Source organism: Pleurodeles waltl, chromosome 5, assembly GCF_031143425.1.
Source record: "Pleurodeles waltl isolate 20211129_DDA chromosome 5, aPleWal1.hap1.20221129, whole genome shotgun sequence".
Lineage (NCBI taxonomy): Eukaryota > Metazoa > Chordata > Amphibia > Caudata > Salamandridae > Pleurodeles > Pleurodeles waltl.
The window spans coordinates 1,340,171,043-1,340,193,709 of record NC_090444.1 but is presented as its reverse complement, the minus strand read 5'-3'; positions in this window follow the sequence as shown (position 1 = coordinate 1,340,193,709).

Here is a 22,667-nt window from a genome sequence, read left to right as displayed (position 1 = left end):
ATACAATTTGTACTTTCACTGTAAATTCACAGTCAGAATAGAAGTGTGCGAATCACTGAAAAGATCCGCAATTGCGTAGAAATATCTTCCATTCAATAGCACCAGTGAAATAAATACCAGAATATGTACAAATCCGCAAGGTGCAATTAAAATGAAGAGTGCGCCAATTACTGTGCCCCTGTCCGCGTGATAGTGGATTCTTATTTTCTCGCAGTCAGAATAGAAGTGTGCGAATCACTGAAAAGATCCGCAATTGCGTAGAAATATCCTCCATCCAATAGCAACAGTGAAATAAATACCAGAATATGTACGAATCCACAAGGTGCACTTAAAATGAAGAGTGCGCAAATTACTGTGCACCTGTCCGCATGATAGTGGATTCTTATTTTCTGGTGCAGAAAGTCCAGCACAGGTTTTCTTTGTTTATGTGAATAAACACAGTAGAGGCACACAGAATTCCTCTGACGATTTGCGGATTTATATATCACTATTTGTAAACCAAAACATACACTACAGTAACCAGAATTTGCTCCACGTTGTTTAAAAATATGTAGATTTCAATCTCTGTAAAGAAAATATTCTTGATGTCTTAACCCAATGTCGCATTAACTACAGCAACAAAGAAGAGTTAAACCGGTTCCTCTGAGTAAAATGTTTGTTGATCAGGCGTAACTAGGCAACAGGAACTGAAACCAGAGGACTTCGCCGGGCGCAAGCAGGCAAAGGCCCTTAACAAAATACCTGAACGAGATTGTAATCTGCTATAAAATAGATTTAAAAACACCAGCATACTCTGTCAGCTGAAAGATTTCCGCTTAATATAACCATGAAGTAAACGAGTGTGAGGACAAGAAATAAATATCATAACAGTTACGTGGGTCCGGATGGTGTTGATAGAAGCTCGTCGCCAATTTATGTTGTATCCAAAAGAAGGGAAAAACAGAGAAGGAATATTCCTGAACACGAAGTTTATTTCCACATCAACACCAACGTCCTCACAGCTCCAAGTACAGCAACTGACTCCGGAGCCGATGAAGTCATCAGAACTCCACGCACCCAGCATTCCATAAAGGTACACTGCCCACCCCCAACGACAAATTACAATTGCACATTTTAAAACACAACACCTTCCCAACAAGGAGCAGCACTATTTCGGTATCCAGCCTGGCATTCCGAAATATTTGTTATTCACTTTCTCAAATCTGTGTGGATTTCTTTTAACCAAAAAGTAGGAGTCAATGTTAACCTATCACTATTTCCGTCACAATAGGCCCACCGCAATTACTCCATCTCAATTCATATATTTTAATAGTTAACTGTAAATGCATTCAGATATATTTGAGGTGCTCTTGTATTTATTTCTCCCCTTTGTCTCTGTGCTCCCTTTGCTTCCACACGGAGAGAAGGATGCCCTTTTAACTTCTTATTATGTACAACTCACATAGGTCCCAATATTGGCCACAGGGGACCCTTCTTTCTGATCCTGAGGGTTTCATTCTTTGAGAGACAAGGTGGTGACAATCTGAAAATGTGATCCTCTCCACAAGCTGCCAGAAAACATAGGTTTAAGACATGAATGTCTGCTGCCTTTATACATGCACCCTACCTTACACCCAAGAGAGAGAAGAATTACTGAAAAGGTATGGGGAAGCAGCACATAAGCATACAATACCATAACAATCCAATGAAAACAATACCCTCAATAGAAGAATTCTGTCTGAGATATGCACCAGATTCTTAATGGGCTCCTGGTGAATGGCTGAGTCAGTGCTTAATTTGTAAATAAAAACGTGCCAGTGCCCAAAGCCCTCCTCTTGAACCCCCGGCTGCTGCATTTAAATGTGCGAGCACGAAATACTGGGGCAGCGTAATCCTGAAGTCATCTCGGGCCTCTTCAATCCATTTAAAGCCACTCCCTGCCCCTTCAGCTGACTCTGGCAGCTTTCTGCTTTCTACCTTAGTGACACGTTTTCCTTTTTCTCTTCCTCCTTCTTTCCCAAATGTGTCTTTTGCTCACAGCAAATGCTTGAGGCAGAAGAATAAGCCCCAGCACTCAAAAATAAGTGCTGGTGCTCATCACCGGTAACAACAAGCACAAATTAAGCACTGGGCTGAGTGCCCATTTGTTTCAAACCTGGCAGTAGAGCCATTTGAGGAGGAACCGGAAATAGCGTAAAGTGTGGTTATTTTCAGGTGTGACACACTTGATGAGGTGCCAGGACAGTGGGTCTGTAATTGCAGGAAAAATGCCTGAAGAAATCATAGTAGGCATGGAATTGGAGGGCTATTCCTGGGTGTGAATTATGAGTAGGCCACTGAAGTGTCCAGTGCTGGATATAAAGATCTTTCTGGCAACATAGAGCTTGCTTCTTCGAGGTAAAGGCAACGCCTCTGGGTAGCCGCCTTAATCCCACACAATGGTATGTATAAGGACTAGATGCCCTCAGAGAGGTTAGCCAATCTTATGGATGAAAATCCGAAGACAGAAAAAAAAACTCCTCGGATGAAAAAAGAACTCTGGCTTGTGAAGAAACTCTCCCAAGAGGAACAGGGCTGAATACAACAGACTGGTCTAACTCTCAGATAAAGATCTGGGACAGGAGTGGTGAAAAACAGATAAAGAACTCCAAACCATGTTACAGCCATGGCTCAGTTCCCCATATACCTACAAAACATTAAGGCCCTCATTACAACCCTGGTGGTCAGTGTTAAAGTGGCGGTAATACCGCCAACAGGCTGGCGGTAAAAAAAATGGGATCACGGCCACGGCGGAAACCGCCATCATAGACAGCCACTTTAACACTCCGACCGCCATGGCAGTAGCAACAAACACCGTGGCGGTCACTGCCAACAGACAGGCGGAAGACAACGTACTGCCCACCCTATCACAACCCACCAATCAGCTAGCTTTTCTGGGGCGGTACCAACGACATCAAAAGCACAGCGGAAACAGGACTCTGAAGGGAAACCACTCACCTTTCGACACTCAACCAAGAACTAGGACGGCATGGAACCCGAGCTGCACGTCCTGCTGATGCTGGCGTATCTGCTAATACACCAGGAACACCAAAGATATTGGTGGTGACGACCACAGTGAGTACTGCACCTAGCACACAGGGAAGGGGGGGAGGAAAAAGAGAGTGACACACACATGCAACACCCCCACCCTCACCCACAACACCATAAACACAAACACATGCAGCAGCGGTACATGTACACCCCGTTACCCCCTGGTAGAACTCACAGACAAAAGGAATTGAGTGCAAATAGTGATATTTAGAAATATGCAGATAAAGTTAACGATTGGAAAAAACTGTATATACAAATATTTACAAGATGTACAGAAGGCCTTACACTGTCCTTTGCAAATGTGTATGGCCCAGTGGGCAACAAAATCATGGGCAAAGCCCACACTTGACTCCTGCCTCAAAACTGAGAGAACACTGCAGGGGCATCAGGTCGAAAACACACAGGCACCTCAGGGGAAAGGGGAGGGGGGGCACCTCAGCCGGAAGATGGCACTACGCCACTGCTCCTGGAGGTGGCAACATGCCCACAGCGATTTCCTGGGGAGTTGAAAGCCACAGTGTCTCAAGTGGGTGGTTTGCCCACTGCTTGGTCCTGGGGAGTGCAAAGACACAGTCTCTCAAGTGGGTGCCAGTTTGCCCTCTGCTTGGTCCTGGGGAGTGCAAAGCCACAGTCTCTCAAGTCTCTCCAGTGGGTGGGTTGCCCACTGCTTGGTCCTGGTGAGTTCAAAGCCCCAGTCTCTCAAGTGGGTGGTTTGCCCACTGCTTGGTCCTGGGGAGTGCAAAGTCACAGTCTCTCAAGTCTCTCCAGTGGGTGGTATGCCCACTGCTTGGTCCTGGGGAGTGCAAAGCCACAGTCTCCCAATTGGGTGCCAGTTTTCCCACTGCTTGGTCCTGGGGAGTGCAAAGCCACAGTCTCTCAAGTCTCCCTGGTGGGTGGTTTGCCCACTGCTTGGTCCTGGGGAATGCAAAGCCACAGTCTCTCAAGTAGGTGGTTTGCCCACTGCTTGGTCCTGGGGAGTGCAAAGCCACAGTCTCTCAAGTGGGTGGTTTGCCCACTGCTTGGTCCTGGGGAGTGCAAGGCAACAGACTCTCAAGTGGGTGCCAGTTTGCCCACTTCTTGGTCCTGGGAGTGCAAAGCCACAGATGCTCAAATCTCTCCAGTGGGTGGTTTGCCCACAGCTTGGTCCTGGGGAGGGCAAAGCCACAGTCTCTCAATTGGGAGGTTTGCCCACTGCTTGATCCTGGGAGTGCAAAGCCACAGTCTCTCAAATGGGTCGTTTGCCCACTGCTTGGTCCTGGGAAGTGCAAAGCCACAGTCTCTCAAGTGGGTGGTTTGCCCACTGCTTGGTCCTGGGGAGTGCAAGGCCACAGTGTCTCAAGTGGGTGTCAGTTTGCCCACTGCTTTGTCCTGGGGAGTGCAAAACCACAGTCTCTCAAGTAGGGGGTTTACCCACTAGTTCTGGAGGGGGCATTCTGCCCAGTCTGCTTCATCCTGCCAAGGAAAGTGATAGGGGATGCATACCTCCACTGGTTCTGGAGGGGGCATTGTGCCCAGTCTGCTTCATCCTGCCAAGGAAAGTGATAGTAGATGCATGATTCCACTGGTTATGGAGAGGGTATTGTGCCCAGTCTGCTTCCTCCTGCCAAGGATAGAGTGAGTGGATGCATTTCTCCACTGGTTCTGGAGGGGGCCTTGAGCCCAGTGATGCTGCACCTGTTTTGTGGCAGTTCCCATTCCCTCACCTTGGTGTCTGAGGCACGAGATGTGCAGGGAACAGGCAGCATGATACTCCATGGAGGCAGAGCCAGACTCCATCCTGCAGCGGCTAAGGCTGCAAACTGCTGGTAGTGCCGGTACTGGTGCTTCAAGTGGTGGGGGGAGGGTCCACGCCGCCTCCTGCATCCCCGGACGGCTGCCCACTGGGGATGCTGCTGCTGACAGATGTAGTGGCACTGGCTGGGCATGTGGCGGTGCAGATGGAGGTGCAGGTGGCGGCGCTTGCGGCGGTGTCTGCGGTGGAGATGCTGCTGGTGCTGTCCGTGGTGCAGGTGCTGGTAGTGGTGAGGGGAGACGCCAAGGTGTCTCCTGCAGCCTCGGATGGCTGCCCACTGGGGATGATGCTACTGACAGTTGTTGTGGAAGCAGAGGTGCAGGTGGCGGTGCAGGGGGCGGTGCAGGTGGCAGGGAAGATGGTGATGCAGGTGGTGGGGCCTCAGCAGTGCTTTCCGCTGTAAAGTTTGGAGGGCTGTCGGTACTGATGGTGGGCACCAGTCCCTCACCTGGAGGCTTTGAGGCCTGAAGTGCCTTGTCTTGTGTTTTCTTCCCCTTCCCCCCTTGGCAGACGCTGCTGGGAATTTGGCAGTGGCAGATGCAGTTTTGGAGGAGGCCTTGCTGGGTGGGTCGTGCTTCTTGGCCTTGCTGCATGCTGGCCCCTTCTTCTCCTTGGCCGATGGCGGAATGGGTTGGTCCTTTGCAGGGGTCGGTGGCACTTTGGCAGCCCTGATGGGTGCCCCCTTTGATCCCCTGGGACTTGCAGGTCCCACAGCGGACGCTGAATTGGTGGCTGAGGTGCTGGCCTGGGATCTTGACACTCTGGCCCGAGGGGAAGGACGGGGTGGGAGGCATAGGGAAGAGGTCAAAGTATGCAAGGAAAAGTTTTTTAGACACACTGGGGCGGGACGATAAAGAGGGTTTGGGAGTAGAAGAAGAGGGAGTGGTTGTAGAGGGTATACGTCTGCTGAGTTTGGGTGAAGGTGTATGGGCTGGATGCTGTTGTGAGGTGGATGGCTGTTGGGTGGGTGGGTGCTTGCGTTTGTGTACTTTGGGAGGAGGGGTCACAGACACACTGGGAGAGGACACAGGGGCATGTGCATGGTTGTGGGGGTGGTGACTGCCAGTGAGGGGTGTGTTGTGATGGGCGTGCTGGTGATGGAGATAGTGGATGAAGATGTAGTGCATGCAGATGTGAGTGGAGACGACACTGGGAGGGAGGTGGACGATGAGGAAGAGGGGGACACAGGGGAGGCAGTGGATGTTGTTGTGTTTGCATGGGTATGGTGCTTGTTTGAATGCCTGTCAGATGAAGTGTGGTGCTTATGTTTGCCTGAGCCACTTTTGTGTGTTGATTTGGGTGCATGCTGGTCTGAAGGTGTGCTTGGGATAGGGGAGGTAGAGGGGATTGGGTCTGGGTAGTGGATGTTGGAGGGGGGAGGCTGGACACAGGGACAATGGCTGCCATCAGCGCTGAGGCCAGAACCTGAAATGCTCTCTGTTGGGCCACCATGCCAGAATGAATGCCCTCCAGGTATGCATTTGTTTGATGCAAATGCCTCTCAACACCCTGGATGGCATTCAGAACGGTTGACTGCCCAACAGTGAGGGATCTCAGGAGGTCAATAGCCTCCTCACTGAGGGCAGCAGGGCTGACGGGAGCAGGGCCTGAGGTGCCTGGGGTGAAGGAGATGCCCACCCTCCTGGGTGAGCGGGCACAGGAAACACACTGAGGGTCTGCTGGGAGGGCGGTGCTGGTAGAGGGGGTGGCAGCTGTACCTGTTGTTGGGGTGGGCACAGAGGTGTTCACCACAGCCAGGGAGCTTCCATCGGAGGAGGAGTTACCCTCACCCTCTGTCCCACTGGTGCCTTCACCCTCTGTGGATTCGGCAGGTCCATGTAGAATGCAGCTCCCTCTGTCGCCGGTGCCTCTGCTCCTCCGCCAGATGATGCTAATGCACACAAGGACAGGGTGACAAAACAAAAAGGGAGGGAGAGACAGAGGATACACTTGGTCAATGCCAGCAACAACACTACTGTTGGCGTACACAACAAACAGGGAGCTGCCCTATGCACTAGGCCATGCCCAACCAGTCACTAAGGTAGTCACCAGCCCATGGGGTACAATGCCTAACGTCAGCATCTGCACACCTGACACCCACAGGACCCTGCCCAGTAGGTGTTGCCCACTTGTACCATTGGGGTAGGAGTGCTTCAGAGCCTGCACACAAGGGACCTACCCTGCCATGATCGCATGGCTTAGAGGCACCCACAGCCCACATCCCCTACCCAGCTAGCTCCTAAAGTGCGCAAAATCAGGATTCAGAATCTGTACTCACCCCCTTGTGGCTGCTGTGATGCCCTCAAGCGCCCATCCAACTCTGGATAGGACACCGCCAGGATGCGGAACATCAGGGGTGTCATGGTGCGATGGGCACCCCTTCCAAGTTGGGAGGCCAGCCCCAGCTGGGCCTCCACCGTTTTCTTGGTCCCGTGGCGCAGGTCCTCCCATCTCTTGAGGCAGTGGGTGCTCCACCTGTGATAGACCCCCAGGGTCCACACCTCCTTGGTAATGGCATGCCAAATACCCTTTTTCTGGTGGGCGCTGACCTAGAGGGAAAGACAGCAGAAAAGGACATTACTCACCCCTCTGGACCGGCATACTCATTGCCCACCAGTTCCCACCCATAGGGCCCAAAGATAACCAATGCAAAGTTGTATGGCGGTCACCGACCGCCTACTGTAACGGAGCACAACGCCAGCGCACTTACCTCATTTCCACTTGTCCCTCCTCACAGGTCAGGCAGCCGCCACTTCAGGGGGGCACATTGCATGGCACCTAACTGCGTCACAGCAGACATTGGCCCATCAACTGAATCTCGACTTCACATACTGCTTCTGTGACCTAAATTCAGCAACAGTTGTGCTTTCTATGTGGAAATATGACCTTCTGCTCACTGTTCTCCTCCATAGGCTACAACCGCTGAGGCAGCATATGAGATGGTGGCATCCTCCGCTGTACAAACCCCTGGTTGACCTGTCGACAATGTAGGACAGACACATTATCATCACTTACAGACTTGATCGTGCCACAATCCAAGAACTGTGTGCCCAATTGAAGCCAGACCTGATGTCAGCTATCCGCCAGCCCACAGGAATACCCCCTCTAGTGCAGGTTCTGTCAGTGCTGCATTTCCTGGCAAGTGGTTCCTTTCAAACTACAGTGGCCATGGCATCAGGAATGTCTCAGTCAATGTTCTCCAATGTGTTTTCCAGAGTGTTGTCTGCTCTGCTGAAGCACATGCGCAGCTACATCGTGTTCTCCCAAGTGGGTGAATTAGCCACAGTGAAAGCTGACTTTTATGCCCTGGCACATATCCCCAACATCATTGGTGCCATTGATGGTACACATGTGGCATTTGTCCCCTCCCCCCCTCCCCCCCGGAGAAATGAACAGGTTTACAGGAATAGAAAAAGCTATCACTCTATGAATGTGCAGATGGTGTGTTTGGCGGACCAGTACATCTCCCATGTGAGTGCCAAATATACTGGCTCTGTGCATGACGCCCATATCTTGAGGAATAGCAGCATTCCTTATGTGATGGGCCAACTCCAGAGGCACTGGTTGTGGCTAATAGGTGAGCCCAAGGTCAGCACACAGTATAAGTAGATGTCTGGGTATGGGGTTGTCCCTAAGGGTTAGTGTGTGTCTAACAGTTGTCCCTCGATATTTACAGGTGACTCTGGTTACCCCAACCTCTCATGGCTATTGACCCCAGTGAGGAATCCCAGGACAAGGGCAGAGGAACGTTACAATGAGGCACATGGGTGTACAAGGAGGATTATTGAGAGAACCTTCGGCCCCCTGAAGGCCAGGTTCCGGTGCCTCCATCTGACAGGTGGATCCCTGTACTACTCACCCAAGAAGGTGTGCCAAATCATTGTGGCATGCTGTATGTTGCACAACCTGGCCTTGAGACGTCAGGTGCCTTTTCTGCAGGAGGATGAGCCTGGAGATGGTCTTGTGGCAGCAGTGGAGCCTGTGGACAGTGAGGAAGAGGAGGCAGATGAAGAAGATGTGGATAACAGAACAAACATTATACAGCAGTACTTCCAGTGACACACAGGTAAGAGACTGTAACTCAATTTTACTTTTCAGTAATCTGTTGGACATTGTACATGGCAGCCTCTTACCCTCTGTCTATGGACACTGACTGTACCCTTTGGATTCTCTATTTTCAGATCTGTGTGCCCCATTCTGGCTCCTGCTATATGTACTGCTGCCCACCAAGGGTCACCCTGTAGTATATTTCACTGAACATGTACGTTGCAATGCTTTGATAATGTTGTACTGATACATTTTTTGATTCATTACACTGACTCTAGTATGCTATTTGTTTCAAGGGTGTTTATTTTTGTGCCAATAAGTATAGGGGTATGTGGAAGGGGCTGGGGTGATGGTGGAGGAATGTCCAGTTAGAGTCCAGTCTATTGGTATCACAGGTGCATTGTCCAAGGGGGCATAGGAAGTGGAGCAATGGCCATTCAAGGTGGACAGGGTGACATAGTGGGACAAAAGGGTGACAATCAGGAGAGTCTTATTTCCTGGCGGGGTCTTGGCAATGTTCTCTGTCTTCTGCCTGGATTGCAGGGACCGTTTGCGGGGTGGTTTTCCTTCTGCAGGGGGTGGGGTGCTAGTGGCCTGTTGGTCCTGTGGCAGGGCCTCCTGTCCACTAGCGCCGGCAGAGGTGGAAGGCTGTTCCTCGGTTTGGCTAGTGTCAGGCGCCCTTTGTGTGGCACTGCCTCCTTCATGGTTTTGCCCATGTCAGCCAACACCCCTGCAATGGTGACCAGAATGGTGTAAATTTTTGTTAGGTCCTCCCTGATCCCCAGGTACTGTCTCTCTTGCAGCCGCTGGGTCTTATGTAACTTGGCCAGTACCTGGCCCATGGTCTCCTGGGAATGATGGTATGCTCCCATGATGTTTGAGAGTGCCTCATGGAGGGTCGGTTCCCCTGGCCTGTCCTCCTCCTGTCGCACAGCAGTCCTCCCAGCTTCCCTGTTGTCCTGTGCCTCTGTCCCCTGAACCGTGTGCCCACTGCCACTGAACCAGGTCCCTGATCGTCCTGTGTGTGTGGGGTTGCCTGGGGTCCCTGTAGTGGTGGACACACTGTTGATTGACGTGTCCTGGGGACAGTGGCACGGGGGCCTGCTGGGTGGGTGCTGTGGTGGTGTTTCCTGAGTGGGGAGTCTCTGTGGTGGGTTGGGACTGTGCCTGCGACACCGACTGTCCAGAGGTCCCTGATGGGCCAGGTTGGTCATCCAGATCCAGGCCTGCAGAGCTGCTGTCATCACTGTGGGCCTCTTCTGGGGGGGCTGGATGTAGCTGCAACCTCCTCTCCGGTGACGTTATGTAGGGGTCCTGTTGGGATGCAAATACATTGTTAATGTATCTGCGTGTACCATCTTGTGCATGTCTGTGTTTCCCTCTATGATTGTGATTTCCCTGTCGGCTTGGCCTTGTGTGAGTGGTGATTTTGTGGGCTGGATGAGTCTCTCTATTGGGCATGCTGGGGTGATGGGTGCCCATACAGGTCTGTGATGGGTGTCCATGCTTTGCGGGTGCATGCAGGGCTTGGTATTGTGATGGGTGGGTTGTGCTAGTGGGGTATATGTGAGTTGGTGGAGTGATGGGGTGGGGGTAGGAGTTTATGATGGCAGGTAGGGTGGGGGGATGAAGTAGTAAAGATTTGCCTTACCAGAGTCCAGCCCTCCTGCTACTCCTGCGAGGCCCTCAGAATGTATGATCCCCAAGACTTGCTCCTCCCATGTTGTTAGTTGTGGGGGAGGAGGTGGAGGTCTACTGCCAGTCCTCTGTACAGCAATCTGATGTCTTGAAACCAGGGAACGCACCTTCCTCCGAAGGTCATTCCACCTCTTCCTGATGTCATCCCTTGTTCTGGGGTGCTGTCCCACGGCGTTGACCCTGTCCATGATTCTCCGCCATAGCTCCATCTTCCTTGCAATGGATGTCTGCTGCACCTGTGATCCGAATAGCTGTGGCTCTACCTGGATGATTTCCTCCACCATGACCCTTAGTTCCACCTCAGAAAATCTGGGGTGTTTTTGGGGTGCCATGGATGTGGTGCGAGTGATATGTGTGAGGATGTGTGGGGTGATGTGTGGGGTGCTGTGTTGGGGTGTATGCTGTGATGTGCATGGATAGTGTATGGGTGATGGTGTTCTGTGGCTCAGATTGAGTGGGTGCTCCTGGCTTGTATCTCTGTCCGCAATCTTTTTTTTCATTGGAAGGGTTGTGGGTAATGTGGGTGGGTGTTTTATAGTGGTGCGAGTGTGTGGGTGTGGTGTGTGTATGTGTATCAGGTGTGTGTATATTGAATTGTCCAATGTAGTGGTGTTTTGTAAGTGTGTGTGTATTTCGAGCACGGCGGGGTGTACCACCAATAGTTTGCCGCAGTTGAAAGACCGTTACGTTGACTCGTAGGTCGTGATACTGTGGGCATATTCCTGTTGGCGTAACGTGTGGGTTTTTCTATCGCCAGTTTATCACTGACCTTTGGTCTGCCGGACTTGTGTGGGTGTCTGTATTGTGGCGATATTCTATGTGTGGGTCATGATAGCCATGGTGGATTACCGCCGCGGTCACGGTATGTTGGCGGCCGTCAGCACGGCAGTAGGCGGCGTTTACCGCCAGGGTTGTAATGAGGGCCTTAATGACATACAGGAAAAGGAATAGTCTCTGCCATTATGAATTCGGACATAACTACAGCGAAGAAAGAAACAACTACCATCTTAGATTGTGCTAATTCTCAGGAAGTGAACTTTAAGAGAAGCTTCTCAAAAGATGCTAGAACCTCCGAGTGTTTGTCATTAAAAAAGGTCAAAGTTCCCTTGCCCTTCTTTCTGTATTTATTCTTATTATTATATCTAGGGAAAACAAAGACCCGCAGCCCCAGCCAAAGACAAACTGACCAGAAAGAACAGATTGAGGTCAGCAGCCCCAGCCACTTGAGAGTTGGCCAGATCGAGTGTCTCAACCCAAAGGGAGAAAGCAACGTAGAACAAGGCAGAGTAGGCCAGCAGGTAAGCCTAACACCGGATCCAAGGTAAGTCCAGCCTTCTGGGACCACTTCTGTGCTGGTGTAGGCATAATAAGACAAATAGCCAACTCAGCAAGCAACATCGTCAGGAACAGAGCAACTGACACAGGGTTCTTGTATTACTGATTCCCTGTCTGACCCTGATCAAGAACAAACCAGAATGGCGAGAGTGACTTTGGTCATGGTCCAGGAAAGCATTTGGAACAAGACGGGACAAATTGTGGTTTGGTGCTTGGTATTTGTCTGCTTTTGAGGTTGAGCTAAGCTTCCCAAGCTGCTGCTGACACACAACTAATATACTGCATGCCATACAACCAAAGAGAGGGCTTCTCTCTGCCTTTGTTGCTTTTAAATAGACAATAAAGGCCATAATTTGCATAGTTCTACTACCTGCCGTCGTCTTGTCAGATAGGACTGCTAATATTTATATTGAATTGTTAGCCTGGTAATGACCATATCTTTTTCCCCTCATAAATCATTTTTTACTTGTTGATTTGAATGTGAAATAAATAAGTGCTGTAGTACTGGTTCGTCATGATACAAACATTGAAAGGGCATCTACCAAGTTATGGAACAGCCCTTAATAAACAAAGGCTGTAGCTGACACGTCCGTCTATGGCTCTTCATACACAGTGGCTGTAGCTGACACATCTGTCTATGAGGCTTCAGACAACAAATGCTAAACTAGGAATTTGTGAAAGAAGGCAAAATATGAAGCAAGTTTCATACTGCTTCATTGAAATAAACATTAAATGCATGTGACTAAGATGCAGTCTTTCACTGATCACCTCAATTGGCCTTGTAGAGTGTATTATCTATCAATAGTGAACTGTTTGTAACACTTGGAATTTGTGCATTGGCTGGCAGAGTGGTATTAAGATTCGCCACTAATGCATTTATCCATTAACATTGTGTTGCCATGTTTTTTATTTCGTGGTTTTCCTCTTATAACTTAACTAACAGTGTGATAGAGGTTAGCAGCACCATTTCGATCCACGTCAGTGAGCTGTGCAAACTGTCAGGAGGGACATGTTTAAGACCTGGGAGTTGCTGGCCGAATACCTTAGTGACAATTTACCTTGTAACAAAGTTCTTGGATTCAAAGCATATATAAAAGCAATTGTTATTTTTCTAAATTGGTCTCGGATTTATTCTTAGGGTGTGTCACATTTATTGCCTCTGTGAGTACAACAAATGCTTAACACAGTGCCCGGCTAAGCCTAACTGCTCGCCTACACCACCACAAAAAATGCACCAGACCAGTCTATTTCTGCCTCTGCAAGCCTTTGGCGATCCACTGGACTTTCTGTACAGTGTACTTCATTTTAGTGTACTATACAGAGAGCCAGCTTCCTACAGACATGAATACTATTTTGCCTGTTATCACTAGCATTGGAGGTAAAAAGAGTATAGCAAGCCAATAAAAACAATACTGTTGTAAGAATGCCCTATGGGTTAGGAACAGATTTGTTTTTAAACCTCAAAGTTTTGCTTCTAAAGCAGAGTGTTTGAGCTCTCCAGTAAAAATCAATACTCAAAATGATAATTACCATCTTGCTGAGAATCGGTAGGCGTTTCATTTCTATCTTATTTTCTTAATTACTTCATCCAACTTTTTGATTTGCTAGAGTATGATTACATGAACAGGGTCAAAAAATCTGTGACGTATGTATTATTGCTTCGTTATCATTTCTATAACAAAACACATATTTACAATAAAAGCATCTTTGGTATTATTTCCTAGAGTTGGTTGATACAATTCACCATGTGCGCATTTGTGTGGGCATGTATAACACAATCTGTGGAGACTGGAGGGGTCCTCACGATGTTGATATACCTAGAAAAAGCCAGTTAAACACCATCTCCAGGAGGCCCATCATATTCCAGGGACTGGTTCCTGATATGCGTTTAGACACTTTCAAATGAATGCCTCAGAAAATATAAAAGTGTTATAATTGCTTTAGCCTACTGTACAAACTAGCCCAGTATCAAGATACAAATGGCTTAGATGGTAAATATACAGTCTATTACGGTCAATCAATTAAATGTCCTTGTACATATATGTATGTGATGTGGTGTGGACTGGGAGGGAAAGGTGTGTTTGTGTGTTAGGTGAAAATAAAGTCCCTATCTGACCCACATTACAAACAATCCTCACTTTGTGCAGGTGGGTTCTCTCTGGGGAGCTCATCTTCAGCACCAGCACAATAGGTGTTCCCAGGGAGACCTCTCTCATCCATATAAGACGAGCCTTCATCTCGTGTGTTATTCAGCACATTGATCTTGGCCTAGATATTGAAAAAAATGTCCCAAACAATTTTGGGGTACCGCCATAAAACTGTGGGTTACTCAGTATCCAGCAACTATTCGACCCTGTGCCTCGAATCTGTAACTTGCGATTTGTTCTCTCCTACTGGGACCGTGATGTTTCTGGGACTCCTTTTTGCCTCTTGTAAGAACCATCACTCAGGATTTCAGAACGGGTACCCAGGCGCTAAGCCATGGCTACTGGCCCATCAATGGAGTTACTGCAAATGGTTAAATAGCAAACAACTCATTTGTTATAGGTATTATACCCACTGTTCCTAAGAAGCAGGTAAAAGGAGAATATGGTACTTAAGGGGTGAATGAATTATTTGAACACAGCAGTCCAGTTCAAATAAATGTTTAAGTGTGTAAAAAGTCAGTATGCGAACATAGAGGTTCTAAGGATCCTAGTAACGTGGGTAGCCAAACACCTGACTTATAATATCTGGGACCCGAAAAAGGGACTTTTGGCAGGAGAGCAGGCCTGGTGGGGAGGGCATGATGAGCAGTGGAGCCATGAGGGTGCATCCGGCTGCTTGGGTCCCCAAGACAGACGGGCCTACTGCGAATGCTATAAGCTCACGCTCCTCACTAGTGGACAGTGGCAGATGTCAAGGCAGTAGCCGGGGCCTCCTGGACTACAAAGAAGTGGGGTTTGCCCTGAGAGTCGACGACCTCCAGGTGGCTGCATGCAGGAAGAGAGAACCCATTCCATCCTCTTTTCCCTTGATATGGTTTTCCCCAGAGATGGATAACACTAGAGACCTATGGGAAGAACGGGGACGGTATGTGTAACCTCTGTCTGTAGAGCACGGATGAGGCTGCAGTTCACAAGAAGGGGAGGTAAAAGGAAAGTGGGGGGCAGGACTTGGGCACAGATGATTTGGAGAATGTGAACTAACTGGACACTTATACTTCCAACAGTTGGAGGCTGAGAGGTCCCTGGCGCTGTATGGACCGACTTTGTCCCCTTCAATATATTCCTAGTTGGCCATAGCGAACATATTGTGAATGACACAATAACTGGTGCCTATTGTAAGCCCACATCGGGTAACATTGAACTACGCAGGTACCATTAATAACTGCAGTGCCCAAATGACGGCTACCTGCCCCCGACAAAAGGGACTCATCATCAGACACCTTATCATCAGCCCAGAATCCTTCCTCTGACTCCTCACCAAAGTTGGATAAGAAAGAAACCCTTAGATTGTACCCAGAGGACTCCCTGGACTTAGGGGAGTCATCTAAGCAATGATGGAGGCCTGTACGAAGGAATAGAGCTGCCACAGCAAGATATTGTAAAATTGAGTGAGCTCAATCATGTGGTCCAGAGACTGGACACAAGAGTGGACCATCTTGAGATTGCAACAGCATAGGGTGCACATGAGAGGAATGAACTAGCAGTGTTGGTTATCAAATTGGAGAATAGATGCCAGTGGCTCACTGACAAAGTGGAAAATGGAGAGAACAGGTCACAACAAAACAATGTCTGAATCAGGGGTATACCAGACTCAGTTACGGACCCGGAGTTACCCTGAGACCTATTCACATCCCTATTGCAAACTCCGCAATTGAACTAGACCACGCTCACTGGGTGTTCAACACATATCAAACTAAGAACAACTTAACTCCGGAAACTCAGCACATCCTCACAAGCATGTGCCATTTGCACCAGAAGGAGGAAATAATGAGAGCGATCAGGCAGAATGAACCTATAATATTCTGCAGTTCCACCTTGATGCTTTTGAAAGGTGTCTCAAACTTAACTCTAGCCAAGAGGAAATATGTGAAAATAGCAGCAGACTACTCTAGCATTCACAGGATTCCATATCACTGCAGTTTTCCGGTCCACCTTCTACTTTAATACAAAACAAACAAGTCTCAATCTCTACCAGGCAAGAAGCGATTGGCCAATGAGCAGGACACCAGAGGTGACCATTTGGAGAACTTGAAACCAGCATGGTGCCAAAAGCAAACTAGATAATCCAGGTTTAAGGAAGCACAGAAGCAGCCTATGAACCACAGTGCTTCCTGGAGAAACTTCCCAACAGGAAGAACATGTAACAAATTAAGGGAGAGATGAAAGTTGCCACCCATGTGGCACACCTCAGAGGGATAAATGGACTAGGGCAGTTTCCTATGGGTCTGAGTCAATCTCTTGCTGCTAAGGGAGATGACAGGACCCCAGCAGCTGAGCCGGCGGGGTCTGGCACCACCGAAGGTATGAGCGGTAGCTTGACATATCCTTTAAGGCTTTTTGACTAGAAAGAGTAACCTGCCTTTCTTAATATGTTGTTTGTTTACTATAGGGATTGGAGAGGCATGGAAAGGGAAAATGGTGAAACTGGTGACAGGCCCCTCGAGCCAGGAAGCACTAGCCCAGTAATGGTGGGCCACTAAAACTCCTCACACAATGGGTGGGAAGGAACATTTTACAGGGACTATGGGCTGAGTCAAAGATTTGTTACTTTATTCACTTGATTAGTTTTGTTATATTGTTTGTTTCTTTATTATGGCCAAGCTAGCAACTCTCAAAACATTATGCCACGTGGAGAGACAGACATGGAAACACATGGAATGTGTGGGCAGCTAGGGGCCGATAGATGATAGCCAGCCCTTTTTCTATAGTCTTTATGCAAGAGGAGAAACAAATTCTGACCGTAGTCACCCTGAATGTACAAAGCCTTAACTTGCTGGTGAAAAGGAAATCCTTACGCCTGAAAAAATGTAGATGTGGTCTTCTTGCAGTAGAGTCATCTTCTGGCGAGGGACGTTAAGAGGTGGAAATCCAAATATTTCCCACAATAACTCCATTCTAATGCGCAGACTTAAGCTAGGGGAGTAGCTATTCTGGTGGGATCTATCACCTCATTGCATGTGGATATGATTAATAGAGACTTGGAAGGGAGGGTAATAGTGGTCAATGGGACAATAGTGAGGTGAAATGTTAATATGGTGTCGATATATGGATGAAATGACCATAAGGAACAATTTTACTCAGGCTTTACCCTTTCATATCCAGCCATTCTTCTACCAACATAATAGTGGGAGGAGCCTTTAACATGGCCCTTAACCCTACCATACACAGATCCCAGGGCTCATGGCAAATGTTACACCCCCACCTTCCTTAGCACAATGTCTTGAGGACCTCCAATTGATTGATATCTGTCGGTCCCACCATGAGACGGACAAAGATTATACATTCTACTCACATGTGCACAAGTCCCACTTATATTTTTTACTTCTTCTGTATGCTCTTGGGTGGTATAAACGGAGATAGGGACACAGGTTGTATCTGACCATGTCCCGGTACATGTCACTCTATTGTTGATCCCCCAGACACTATTCTAAGAAGAGTATGGAAAATGAACAAAATAGCTTTCCGAGACCCTGTCCATGGGGAAAAGATAAAGGAACCCCCAGAAAATTACTTTAAAGAGAATTAGACAGAGGAAGTTATGCATGCGAAGTTGTGGGACACAGCAAAAGCAGTGATCAGGGGGAATTTTTTGCCATACAACCACGTTTCTTTGACTTGCTAGGTTGAAAAGATTAGAACTAGAGTCTGAAATTAAAAAATAGAACTAAAATTTAACGCTCATGCAATAGGTAGACACAAAGAGCTTTGTGCATAGCTGGATAAGAGACGGGGACTTGAAGCTGCCCTGACCAAATATGTTGCTTACATATTCTTGGAAACTACCCAGCTACACTGCGAGCGAGAAGATAAAGCTGATAGGCTTCCTGCATATAAATTATGCATACAGAGGAATAGGAATCATATAGTTTTCATCAGGATAGAGACGAACCGGGCAATTCCAATAACAAGGAAATAATGAAAGTCTTTTTAAAATATTTTACGCAACCCTATACAGGGTGTAGCGAGAAATGAGTACTTACAACACGAATACCTCATTGAGGTACATTTTCCAGGCATTGATGCCATACCTCATAAGGAATCAGACCTGCCAATCTTAGAGGAGGTCATACAGCTATAGAAATTATTCCCAAAAACAAGCCACCAGGTCTTAATGGATTCATTAATTCTTTTTACAAAGTATTTGTCAGAATCCTGTCCCCATATGTGGAAAAGGTACTAATTCTCCCGAAGCGAAGAAAAATCAATAGCCCTTCTCATATTAGCAGTCCAACTGAGATCCCGGAGATTGAGGAACACTTCTTTACCGATGATAGATCTATGGTGGATGAAGATATGGGCAATACATGTAATGGAACACCTCACAGTCATCCTGAGAGACACATTGCCTAGGTTTGACAAGATATGGACCCAATTTCATACCTATATTACAAGATATAAGGGATTCCCGCAACTCCCACCACTGGTATGATTGGGGCATGACTCCTAATAAAGGTCTAATCAAGTTTATTGGTGATATTGATCCAGATAACTTGCTGTCCTATCTGTCCTCCTGTGCATGTAAATGAGTGTTCAATGCCATTCACTGGATATACTGATATATTGTAATGGACTTGAAAACGGTCAAATAAAGGTGTTTAAAAACACTGAGTGTGATTTTTGTTTTTAGATCTTTGCCATTTTTCAAACATAAACTATGGACTGATCCACCACAGAAGCATCCCTCCTAAAGTATACCTTTAAACAACGTGTGGCTGCACACAAGATTTAGGAAGACTTTAGCAAAAGGAACAGCTCCAAGGTTACCCTTGATGCTGAATCCTCATTGGATTAGAGGGATGGTCTGTGCTATAAACGATGGATCTGCTGCATGAATTGTGGCACATTTCATAAAAAACAAACCAAACACCATAACCCTGAAGATTTTACTTGGAATAGCTCTAGAACGCTAAGTACAGACAGGGGTCATTACCACTACCACAATGCCCACCACAGGGGACCACTGTCCCCAGGCAAAGCCCAAAATACCCAGTGCCATCCAGGGGTCCCCATGTAAGGGGCCCCCAGTGGCACACCACACACATACACTTACCTACAACTTACCTGGGATGGGCTCCTTCCTTCTGTAGTGTCCCTGTGGTGTAGGTGGTGATGATGCTGGGGGTTGGGGTGGGCATCTTTGTACCCATTCCATGGTGTTTCCCCATGGAAATGGGCCTTCCTGCACATTAACGCCTGGTCTGACCAGGGATTAAATAATGGCACTAAGCAGGCTTAGGGCCATTATTTAGGTCAACCTTTGCGTTGTTTTAGCGTCAGGTGTTAAATATGGCACTGGGGGGCTAGTGTCATTTTTAGGAAGGGGATGCCTATCTTGCATCTCATTGACACAAGGTGGGTTGGCGAATCCTGGAAATGGCGCTAACTCCAATATTTTGATGCTAGACGGGTCTAGCATCAAAATATGAATATGGAGTTAAGTTAGCACAATTTTAGTGTCATAATCAATGATGATAAGCCAACGCTAACCTTCCATAAATATTGGCCTTCATTTCTTGCTTGCTCTGGGCCCTTGGCCCCCGGAGTTGAAAGGTAGTGAGGCTTCTTTTACACCCAGAACATCACAAGGAGTCACCTAACATTTACTACATTTTTAAAAATGTAAATCCTGTCACTGGGAAATGGTAAAGGATGCCAGTATCAGATCCTGGCAGTTTATCTTAACAGAAAAAAGAGCATGTGTAGCCGAAAAAGGACTGTGTGACATTTATGCCTCTATGAGGGCCAGCCTCTATAGTGTTGAAATTGGGCAGTAGCAGCAGACCCCTCCACACTATTGGCAGTCAATACTAGTGTAGGGACACTTTTCATATCTGCTTTATGTATTCCTTCCGCCAAGAAAAGTTCCAATCTCCTGGGTCACAGCCCTAAAGTTCTTTTTAGCATAAAATGAATTGTAGCGCATGGACTTCCTCCAGCATTTAGCTGTTGATAGTCCATGTTCTTATTCTCAAAGGCACTCTGCACTCAATTGATGTGGGAGATGGTATCCAGCTACTGACACACGATGTAAGGAACTGTGGGGCATATTTATGAGCCCCGTTGCATCATTCTCGCACAACATAACATGATGCAAGCACAACACAACATAAAATAGAGATTTATGAAGCCACGCAAGGCCACTTTGCGTGGCCTGAGTGGCTCTATAGTTCTGGAGGAAGGCAGCCCGTTGTGTGCCAGTGCAGGGGAAAGGACAGGAATGCACCGTCTTGCCTTAAATATGGCACATTCCTGCCCTTTCCTTGTGATGCAATGCAGCGCAGAAAGGTGACTTGGTGCACAGGAGTAGCCTCCAGCAGTCTCCCTCCAACCTAGCTCTAAAGAAAAGTGGCGTAAACACTTCTCTGAACTGGGTTGTTCTTTCTCCTTTCTCTTGTGCCCCTTACTATCTCGCTACCCCTCCAATTTTCCCAACCCACTGACAAAGATGAAAAGAGGGATGGGGCATCAAATTTTGTTTCACCCAGGGCTCCTTCTGAGCAAATGCCAGCTCTGTCCTTAGTTTGTTAACACTGTGGTGTAACAACACTTAGCCCCCCTCTGCAAAGTACCTTTAGGGGGGGCCCTCCCTCCTGGACCCAGTCAGTGGTCTGCTGCACGTGCACAGTGAACTGTGCTGAGGGCGGGACCCTGGAGCTTGTACCCCCCCTCGCGGGGGCAGTGGTTGCCTCTGTTAGCCCACTGCTTTAACAATACCATATCTCACTACACGAGTCTGGTCACACTGTAATGCCTGCACTTCTTTTTCTGCTGAGGCATAGGCTTTAGATTTACTGAAGTCATGCACATTTTCAAAATGTCTGTTTGAAAATTGTTTATGTATTTACTTTCTGATTGTGAATAAGGAATAAGTATTGGCAAACTAGGAAATTGGATTGGCACTGACATATCTGCACGAGGAGAGCTGAAATAGAGTCAATAGGTCTCAAAAGTATGACCTTGTGGCTTTGCTAATGGCTTTTGGTGATGCTCTACAGCTTTGGGCTGTTTGCTAACTCTGTGCAGCACCAAAAGGGTGCATGGATATGGAATGACACAACTGGCGGTCACATCATTCCACTGTCGTGTCCATGTGGAACGTGGTATTTAAGTGCATGCAGCTGAATGAATATGCCTACCAGCAGAATGGCTCCATTTCGTTTAATGTTTTATTTACCATTCCAAGATGGTGGGTACCACTTGGATTGATAAATGAAAAAATATTTTTTTACAGGGCAAAAGAGCAAAAAAAAAAAAAAAGGGACACATTTTGGGAGTTTAATGCAGGAGCGGCTTGCGTGGCTTTGTTGGGTGGGGTGGGGGTTACGGGGGCGTGGAGGGGCACGGGAGAAAATGTATTTTTTTTAAATCACTTACATGCTTTGCTCCCACGCCCCTCCTCTCCCGTTGCTGCTGCAGGCACAGGCTTCCAGCCTGCCCTGCACCCAATCCTGATTGGCTGTGAGCTCCCGGCCAGGGTGCTCCCAGGCAGACTGGGAGCATGTGCAGTCTCTCTCGAGCCCAGCAACCGTGTTTCTGGGCTGGAGAGAGCCCTGTGCGCATGTGTGTTTGGCCGGCCCGAGACGGCCGGCCAAACACACATGCACTCTGAGGGGAGTGCGCTGTGCACTCCCCTCAGCTAGTCACCCCCAATGCCCCTCCCCTTTCATATGGAAATGATAAGAAACAGAATTTATTATAATTTCCATGTAAAAGGATTTGCAGCGGTTGCTGCTGGCGGGGAGGCAACGCTGCTCCTGCCAAACGGAGGAACCGCGCCTGGTTTAATGGAGAAGTGAATTGGGGGAACGGTGGGGGTGAGAGTGGGAAAGCATCACATGAGAGGGCAAGCACCATGGATGCAGGGGGAGGAACACCCATAGAATGAAAAACACAGAACATGAAGGCGTGAAGGAGAGAAAAACAAGAAGCATGAGTGGAGGGGGTGGGAGCACATAAGAGAGCAAGAAGCACACAAAAGTGAAAGCAACACCAGGAGCAGAGTAGAAGCACACAATAGCGACGACAACAACAGTGGGGGTAAGGGTAGAAGTACACAAATGAGAAACATGGAGCACGGGGTGGGCATTAGGGGAAACACACAGAGTAGAGAAGGGAAGAGCTGAGAAACACGTACACTGATGTAGCACTTAAACAAGAAGACAAAAAGTTCCCTAAACGTGGGCAGTGGAATAATAGACGCCTCTGTGCGTTTGTGGTAAGCCCACAATAGAACGTTTTTCTACCAGACTATGCTATCTGGTAGGCTATGCACAGAGATTGCTTTCCATAGTTATGTAAGTTACTTGAGGAAAAAGCTCTAGTTCCAAAATCGTGTTCATTTACTCAGTTTAACAGGATAAAACTTGTCTATGAACTTAAATTGATAATATTCCTATCTTAAAAATGAAATCTACATGGCTTGCTGCACCGCCCTGTGCCACCAGGAAAAGGGGCAGAAACGTGCTGTGTCTACAAGATACAGCGCATTTCTGTCCTCTCCCCTGCTCTGGTGCACAAAT